Source organism: Marmota marmota, unplaced genomic scaffold (genome assembly GCF_001458135.2).
Source record: "Marmota marmota marmota unplaced genomic scaffold, marMar, whole genome shotgun sequence".
Classification (NCBI taxonomy): Eukaryota; Metazoa; Chordata; class Mammalia; order Rodentia; family Sciuridae; genus Marmota; species Marmota marmota.
Window position 1 is genome coordinate 14,375,337 of NW_026000108.1, and position 9,500 is coordinate 14,384,836.

Sequence of the window (9,500 nt, forward strand, 5' to 3'; positions counted from 1 at the left end):
TCTCAGTACTGCAGATGGAACCCAGGCCTCCTCCATGCTAGGCCAGTGCTCTGCCATTGAGCTATGCTCCTGTCCCCATACTCACTCCCGGCGTTCTTAGTGAACAGTTTGAATACAATTCCTTGGCTTACAGCATGCCTCAAAGGGAACATCACCTATACCATGAAGTTTATAACTTCTGAAGTCCAGATCTGCACCTCCAATAACCTGCTGGGCAACTTACTTGGGTTGCTCATAAGGCAACTTTAACTGCTTAAGATTGAACTCATCATCTCCCTCTACAAAGCTGCTCATCTCCCTGCAGTTTCTATTCCCCTGAAATATATCGTTATTTCTCTAGAATTCAAGCTAACAGCCTGGGATGGTACCCTTCTTTTCCTTCTGTCTTAATTAGTCTCTAAGCAGACTCAAGCAAGCACCAGCTTCTATTATTTTTCTAGCTGAGATAGCATAGCTCCTCAGAGTTGAAGCCCCATTCCTTTCACTTGAATATTTGTAATAATCATCAAATAAGCTTCCCAAGCTCTGGATTTGCTGCCTTCCATGTTGTTTTTGTACTGTAACCACAGTGATATTCACAAACACAAGAATCTTATTATCATCCCTCTCTTCTCAGTAAAAAATTGAAATAAGTCCACAAGAAGAGGTCTGAAAATTTGATGAAGACTTCACTATCTTGACCTGTGCTCACCTTTGGTCTCCATGCTTCATCTCTCTGTGTGTTTACAGGTCACCTGACATCCATGCCCTCTCACCATCAGACCCTTGCCCAAGAAAGTTTCTTTTTAGATTGTCCTATTTTCAACAATGTCCCCATCACTATCAACCCACCTTCTTCTATCTCTATGTTCATTTATTCAGTAGGCAGGTATTATTTATTATTGAGTCACTACTATGTGCCAGGCACTATTATAGGTAGTAAAGTGTCAGATCATTAACTTCATAACACTTTGTAAGATGCAATTTTTCCCTTAACATTATATAATGGACATTTTTGTATTGTATGTGTATGTGTTTGAAATATTCATGAATGGCATTATGTATTCTTCTAGAGCAAGGGTCAGAAAACTGTTTCTCTAAAGGGTCAGATAATAAATATTTTAGGCTTGGAGACCTATGATGTATTCTGCAACTATTCAGCTTTATCACTGTGGTATGGAACTAGCTTTAGGCAAAACTGTTATCTGTTAAAACTTTATTTATAAACCTACTGGTGGGCCATATTTGACTAATGGGCCATAGTTTGTCAACTATTATTTAAAAGTATTGTTTTGAATTAATGGGCTGTTTAGAATCTCATTATGTATTAGGATTTGTTAGGGCCTCATGAAAGCAGGAAATATGATTCCTATATCTATATATTTGCTATAACCCATGGAGTTAGAAATATGGGTATGCTATCAATACCAATTGAATTAATAAACAAATGTCAATAGTTTTTAGAATAAAGAGTCAAATTTTGACAAATATAAGAATGACTCAAATTTCAAAAACAAAAGACCTTTATTCTGGTAAGTGAAAAAAAAAATGAAAATCTGGGTAACTTTTTATTGAGTGGGCTAGACTTCAGAAATCAGATGAAGTAGTAAAATCAAAAAGGAGAAAGTTGTAATAGTTAATGACCAAATGAAAATCGAAAGACACATTAGTAAAAGAAGAATTTATAGCATTGAAGTAGTGTAAAACCTGGATTAGAATGTTAAAATACACTAATTTGAATTTTGATTTGAAGGAAGGTGCTTTGTGCAAAATAAGAGTGTTAGGTGGATGATCTGTAAGTCTAACTCCAGTTGAAATCTAGATGATAAGCTCCTTGTTATCTTTTATAGTAATTGTCAGTTAAAACATCTTTTTATTCTGAAAAGAACAATTTGGTTCTCCCTAGGTTAAGTTAAACATGAACATTTCTTCAGAGGGGAATATTAAATCACAAGACAAATAAAGTTTCCTTGAAATTATAATATGCCACATTATAAAGAGAAAAAATATGGAAATATGCATTTTGAAAACATTGAACAGAACATATTATTAAATGTTTTCGTGATACCACATATTGTAAAGAAATGTTATGAAGAAACAAAAGCATTTTTTTCTTGCCAGCTTGCAAAAAATGACCCTCTGGGAAAATGCCATATTTTCCCCTTATATCACTTTTCTTTTTGGTGCTGTTCTCCTCCTTAATAGTTGATAGAAGAGCAGAGATAATACTTCATTTAAACAGAGACTTCATTGGAATTGCCCAGTTTGGCTCAGTGACCTCTGAACCAGGAAGTATTAAGCAACCCAGGCAGTTCCTTCAGCTCACCAGGAGAGGCAAAAGTAAGTGTACCACATGGAACCACCATGATGAATGGGCACTGATCAATTGCTCAGCAATTTAAGCTGCTGTTTAGTGGGGTCTGCATAATAATTTAACATGTTCCATGAAACATTGAAAATGTGATATAAAATGCTATTTATTGCTTGTAACACTTCAAGTCAAAGCTTTTATATGTGACTCAGACAAACCTTGTTGCTGATGGTCTAATGTGTTATTACTAGAAAGAACACCAAGATTTCTCATGTTAGAGGAACATTCAGGCAGAGTTCAAGTATTTTTTAATAAAGTAGTAACTGTTCATTTTTCTAGCATCTTGAATCATGGGTAATTTTGGAATAAACAGGTTAATATTAATCTTGACTTCTGAGCAGAGTAGAGGAAAGACAGTGTGAATGCTGATGGTTCAGAATTCCTGGAAAGATCATAGTATGAAGACAGGCATAGTTACCAGATTGGGTAATGGTAACCTAGTAAATTTTCAAGATTTTAGCTAATCAATTTATTTTTAATGTAATAATGGTAGTGTTGGCCATCATAACATTACTGTTACTACTGGTATAATTGTTACTACCTTCCATTCTTTCCATGCCTTGGAAACTTTCAATGTATTATTGTTTAGTAAATGAATTGCAAAAGACATGTAATCCCCACTATATGAAAAGAACACTGTGCAAAATTATGAGTACACCCTGTCATGGTATTTCTTTTAGTAACTGAAAATTCATGAAGCTGTCTCATATACCTACATTTCAGGTCAGAATTTATAACCAGGACTGTTATATAATATTTCCATTTAACAAATGTTCTCACTGATGATAAAGATTGAAATATACAGTGGAATATTTACTTTCTGATATATGGCAAAGAAATGCCACAATTAGGAAAAACCTGCAGGAGGCATGTGAATAGAAACATCATCTTCCTTCCATTACATTTGGATCAAAACCAGAGGGATAATCCTCAACAAGAAATGAGTTTTTATCAATTCAATGAACGTTGAGCACCTATTATGTGCTTAGTACTATGTGGCTTTTTAATTAAAATTTTTACTTTGAGAAATTCGTAGAAAATGCATCACATGTTGTTGTCAGAACTGATAGGGAGATCGTGGATATCTTTCACCCTGTTTCCCTCACTGGTAACAAACTTCATAACTAGAATATGTTATCACAACCAGGATGTTGACCTCAATACATCAAAAAAAAAAAAAAATGTTTGTGTCTACATGTCCCTGTGTAGCCACAACTTTTCCCCTTGTTATGTAACACTTCCTAACAACATCAACTGTGTCATTTTGCATTTCAAAAGTATCATACAAATGGAATCTTACACTTTGTATATTTTTGAGGATTGGCTTTTCTCATGAAGCATAACTCTCTGGAGATTGATCCAGGTTGCTCTGGGTCTTAATAACCCATTCCTTGGCACAATTTGTTTAAGCATTCACCCACTGAAGAACATCTGGTTGCTTCTAGTTATAGCTGTTACAAACAAAGCCTCTATCAACATTCATATATAGATTTTTGCATAAACATATATTTTCGTTTCTATGGGATAAATGCCTAGGAGTAAAATTACTGTGGAGTGTGACAATTTCAGTTTTAGATATTTTAGAAACTGCCAATTGGCTTTCAGAATGGCCATACCATTTTACATCCTTACCCACAATGAATGAATTTTGTAGTTATTCCACATATTTTCCGGAATTTGGTATTGTCAACATTTTTAATTGACCTATTCTGATATGAACACAGAGATAGCTCATTGGAGTTTGTTTTGCATTCCCCTAATGAATAGTGATGATTAATGGTTTTTGTGTGTTTGCCATCTGTATATCCTCTTCACTAGAATATCTCTTCATTCTTTTGCCCATTTCCTAAACTAGATACCATTTTTATTTTGGATACATGGTTTGCAAATACTTTCTTGAGGTCTGTAGTTTATCTTTTCATATCCACTTAACAGGCTCTTTTATACACAAACGTTTGCATGTTGATGAAGACAGTTTTATCAATTTTTTCTTTGATGAATGTTTTTGAAAAACATAAGGATTTTTTTACCTAGTCCTACATCCAAAAGATCCCCCCCTTTTTTCCTATGAATTTGATACTTATATATTTTATAATTGTCTGGCACTCATTTTGAGTTCATTTTTATATAAAGTGTAATACTTTGGTCAGAGTTTAGTTTTTGGCTAACAATATCCACTTGCTCTTGCTTCATTTTTTGAAAAGGTTATTTTTTTTCCTCTGTTAAATTGATATTGTACCTTGGGCAAAAGTCAATAGGATATATCTGTGTGGATCTATTTGGAGGTTCTGTATTCAGCTTCATTGATCTATGTGTCTAATCTTCTGCAATACCACATAGCCTTGTTTACAGTAACCATATAATCCCTTGAAAGTGGGGAGGGCAGTTCCTCCTATTTCTTTTGTCATTTTCAAACATGGTTAAACATTTCAGTTCCTTTTCATTAAGTATCAATTGTGAAATAATGTTATCCAAATCTATCTAAAAATCTTGCTGTGATTTTGATAGGAAATGAACGATGTGTGTTTATCACATTGAAGGATTTTGATTTTCACTCTGTAAATCTCCCAATCCATGAATATTGTGTATGTCTCTGTGTTTCATAAATACTTGATTTTTCTATCAATATTTTATGTTTTTCAGTATAAAAGACCTGCAAATGTTTTGTCATATTAAAAACTAAGGATTTAGTTTACAAATGAGTAATACATTTTACATTTCTGTTTTAATGTGTTAATTTATATATATTTATAGAAATAATTATAGTTGATTTTTACGTTTATCTTATATTCTGTGAACTTGCTAATCTTATAAGTTCTAAGGGTTTTTTTTTAAATAGATTTTGTAGGATTTTTTTCCATGTAGATTATGATTCCATCTTCAAAAATAGACATTTATATCTTTCATATAATCAGTTTTCTTTTTATCTTTTTTCTTACCTTGTGCATTTACTGGTGTTTCCTGTTCTGTGTTGAAAAGGAGGGTTGAAAGTAGATGTCCTTGCCTTGTTTTCAATGTCGAGGGGAAGTATTTAGTCTTTCACCATTAAGCAACATGTTAGCTGTAGGGATTTGTAAAAGTCATCAAGCTCAGGAAGTTCCTCTCTATTCACACTTTTCTGAGAGGTTTAATTGGATGTTTGTTAAAGCTTTTCAAATGTTTTTCTGTACCAATTGATAGAATCATGTGATTTTTTTTCTTTAGACTATTAATATAGGAGATTGTATTGCTTGTGTTTTTAACATTGAATCAGCCTTACATCACTGGAAAAAAAAACAATTGTTTATGATATAAGTATGTGTGTGTATATATATCCATATATATGCCATATTATGTACTCTTACACATTAAAGGATTCTGTTTATTACATTTTTATTAAGGATTTTGTATATACATTGATGGATATACTCATATGTATTCATATTTACATTGGCCATTAGTTTTATTTTTTATATTACTTTACTGGTTTTCTATGCATGATATCAGAATACAAGCTTCATAAAAGGAATTAAAAGTTCTTTTTCCTCATCTGTTTTCTGAAGGAGATTTATAAAATTGTTATCATTCTTCTGGAAACATTTTCTGGAATTCACCAGTGAAGTCATTTGGACTGCTAGTTTTCACTTACAGAAGTTTTTAAATTTCTTTATGTATTGATTTTTAACTGCAAATTCAATTTTCTTAGTAGTTAAGGAGTTATTTAATAATCTGTTTCATGTTGTGAGAGTAATGATAATTTGTATTCTTCAAGGATTTGGTCTAAATTGTCAAATTTTTGTGTGTAGTTAATGCAGTATTCTCTTACTGTCTTTTTGATGTCTGCAGGGTAAGCAGTTACATCCCTTGCTTTATTTCTAATTTTGTTAATTTTCATCTTTTATTTTTTCTTCAAAAAGCCAAGAGGCTTGTTACTTTTACTAATATTTTCAAAGAACAAAGTTTTTCTTGACTTTCTAAATTTCATTTTGTTTTTAATTTACAATTCCTGCATTTTGGGTTTTTTCTGTTGCATGTTGTGGTTTTATTTTACTCTCCTTTTTTCTCCATTTTTGAAGGAAGAAAATGGACTATTGATTTGAAGTTTTTCATCTTTCCTAATGTATTGTTCAGTGCCTTAATTTCCTTTCTCAGGTGTATTTTAACTGTGTCTCACAAATCCCCTTATATATTTCTTTTCTTTTTCATTTAGTTCAATATACAGATGCTCCTTGACTTAGTTACAAGCCAATAGATTCATTGTAAGCTGAAAACATGGGAAGTGGAAAATAGTGTTAAATAATACACCTAACCTTCCAAGCATTGTAAGCTACAACAAGATGCCCTATGTCTGCTGTCTACCCTGGTGATGGCATGGCAGACTTGTAGCTGTGGTTTGCTGCTGCTGCTCAGCATCGCCAGGGAGGATCCTAACACATGGATATGCCGGAAAAAAAAGTCAAAATTCTAAATTCAAAATACAATACTGAATCCATATTTCTTGTACCATCAAATTTTTTTTTTTAAATTGCAGGTCAAATCCTTGTAATTCGGGGACTGTTTATTTCTCTTTATATTACTTAATTGATTCCTGGATTATTTTAAATAGGCTGTGTAGTCTCCACATATTTGGAGATCATTCTGTCTCATTCTGGCATTGAGTCCCAGTTTCATGAAACTGTAGGTTGTGTTTTCTACATAGTCGTGATTTATTTCAGGTACTTTTTCCTCCCACCTTCTTGTTCCTCTGGTTAGATGTGAAATCTTTTTATAGAGTCCCACATTTGTCTTGGGCTCTGTTTATTTGTTTTCTTAGGTTTGTCATCAGTCTTTCTCTCTGTTGTTCAGACTGAATAATTTCTGTTATTCTATCTTCAAGTTCACTGTTATCTTTATCTACTTTCTCAAATTTTGCTGTCCAGCTTACCCATGAAATTTATTTTAGCTATCACTTTCAGTTTCTAAAATTCCATTTATCTCTTCCTTCTATCTGCTGTTTCTTCGCTCAGCCTTTCCATTTCTCCTTTTATTTCAAGCATGTCCATAACTGCTCACTGAACTTTTTTTGATGGCTGATGTAAAACTCCAGGTCAGATTATTCTGACATCTGTGACACCTTCTTGTTTGTTTGCATTTGTCAGTTGTCTTATCTTACTCATTTTGAGGTCATTTCTGATTTTTTCTTTATAATAAGTACCTTTTTATTGAAAGCTGAACATTTTGGTATTATGTAATGAAACTTTCAATCTGATTTAAATATTGAGTCTAACAGCCCTCCAGTGACAGATTCTGCGGGAAGGGGGACACTGCCTGAATGATGATCAGTGGAAATGGCCTTTTAAGCTTGCCTCTCAGCCTCCACTGACACCCGGAGGGGAGGGCTCCCATTTCTGCTGGCCTCCGGTAGGAGTTTAGGCTTTCCACCAGAACTCTGCTGACATTATCCTGGCTGGGGGGGTGCATGGAGCCTCTGGACTGTTTCTCAGCTGGCCTGCACTAACACATCATTGCTGATGGTGCCCACTAAAGCACTAACTCTCCACCAGATCTACTCTGATTCCAGCTGATGAGCACAGAGGGACACAACATTGCTACTGAGGGGGGTTGAATGTCCAGACTCCCCACATGGTCCCCATAAACACCACCAGCAACATCCTCATTACTGCCCAGTGGGGATGAGAGTCCAGATGTCCTGTTGGCTTTCTCTGACGTCATCTCAGCAGGGGATTGGCAGTGTTTGCCATGGCCTGACAAGGGTGGAAACCTTGGTTCTCCACGTGGGGGTGGGGTGAGACACTATTGCTTTTCAGTGTATTTTGACCATAGAAGATCAGTTATTGTCCAAATGTTTTCTGTCTTGCTCCTTTACTGTTTGATTAGTGAATGTGGGCTATCCTAGTACACATTTTTTTTTTAATTTGTACCTATTAGTATTCCCTGGATTGCTGGGTTTTCCAACACAAAGTGTATAAGGAAGAAAGAACACACAATGGACTCACCCTCATGCTATTCCTTCAATGCCAGGGTTCCCAAACTGTCTGTCTGCTGTCTACCTTCGGGAGACTTTTTATATTTTTGTAGAATTTTTGTCTGTACTTTTTGTAATCTTTGTAAAGGATTTTTATCCATATTTAAAAAGAGGAAGAGAGTAAAGAATGCCTGTCCTATTTTCTAGAAATGAAAGTCCTCTACAAATAATGATCATTTTTCATTTATTCAATAAATATTTGTGGCTTATCTACTAAGAGCCAAGTGATACAAAATGACTAAAATAGCTAAGGTTTCTACCCTCAAGGTGATCAGAATTTAGTAAGGAAGATAGATGTTAGAATTATATTACATGATTATTTATTTACAATTGAACTAAGTTGCTCCACATAGACTAGCATGTAAACAAATACAGGGAAATGAGCCTAATTTTACAAAATATTTCCTGTAAAATCTGATGCATGTGCTAGATGTATAATATTATGATATACCAGAAAGAGAACATGGGCTTTATTTTTTATCCTATTGGAATAGAATACTATCATGCATGATTTGAAATAAGTACACATGAGTTAAATAAAATAGTACTTTACTCAATGCCCAATAATCTTATTGATCATCTAATGATGGTTGAAAATAGGATTCGTGAATTTTGAATCACAAACTCATAATCTGAGAATGTTTATAGTTGAGTGACAACTCTGCTTTCTCCCTGAATCTTTCTTATTGCCATAAGTTACAGAGAATCCCAAATTCAGTGAATTTTGGTATTCCTCCAGTATGGTGATTCTTAGATATTATTGTGACTATGAAATTCTTCAGTGTCACAGCATACTACCACATTACGGAATATGGAGCTACTTTATTTGTCTTTGGATTGGGCTGATTCATTGTCTACCGTTCTCCAAAGAACATGCTGACATTTTTAATTTGGTGGACTGCTGAGAATCCACAGCATGATATAGACCAACCCATCAATAGTGAATTGAGGATTTCATTGATGTGGAGAGCTAATTAGGTGACTATGGTGAGTGGGACACTGATTGAAATCCATATGACTTTTCAGTGCTCACACTGTAGGCTAGCTCCTGAGAGGAATAGGAAATGAAGGTGACTTATGCTCTGCACTCACCAGGCCCTGACTAGCCCTTCTCTGTTAGAAGTCAACTACAGAGGCCCTCCCCCT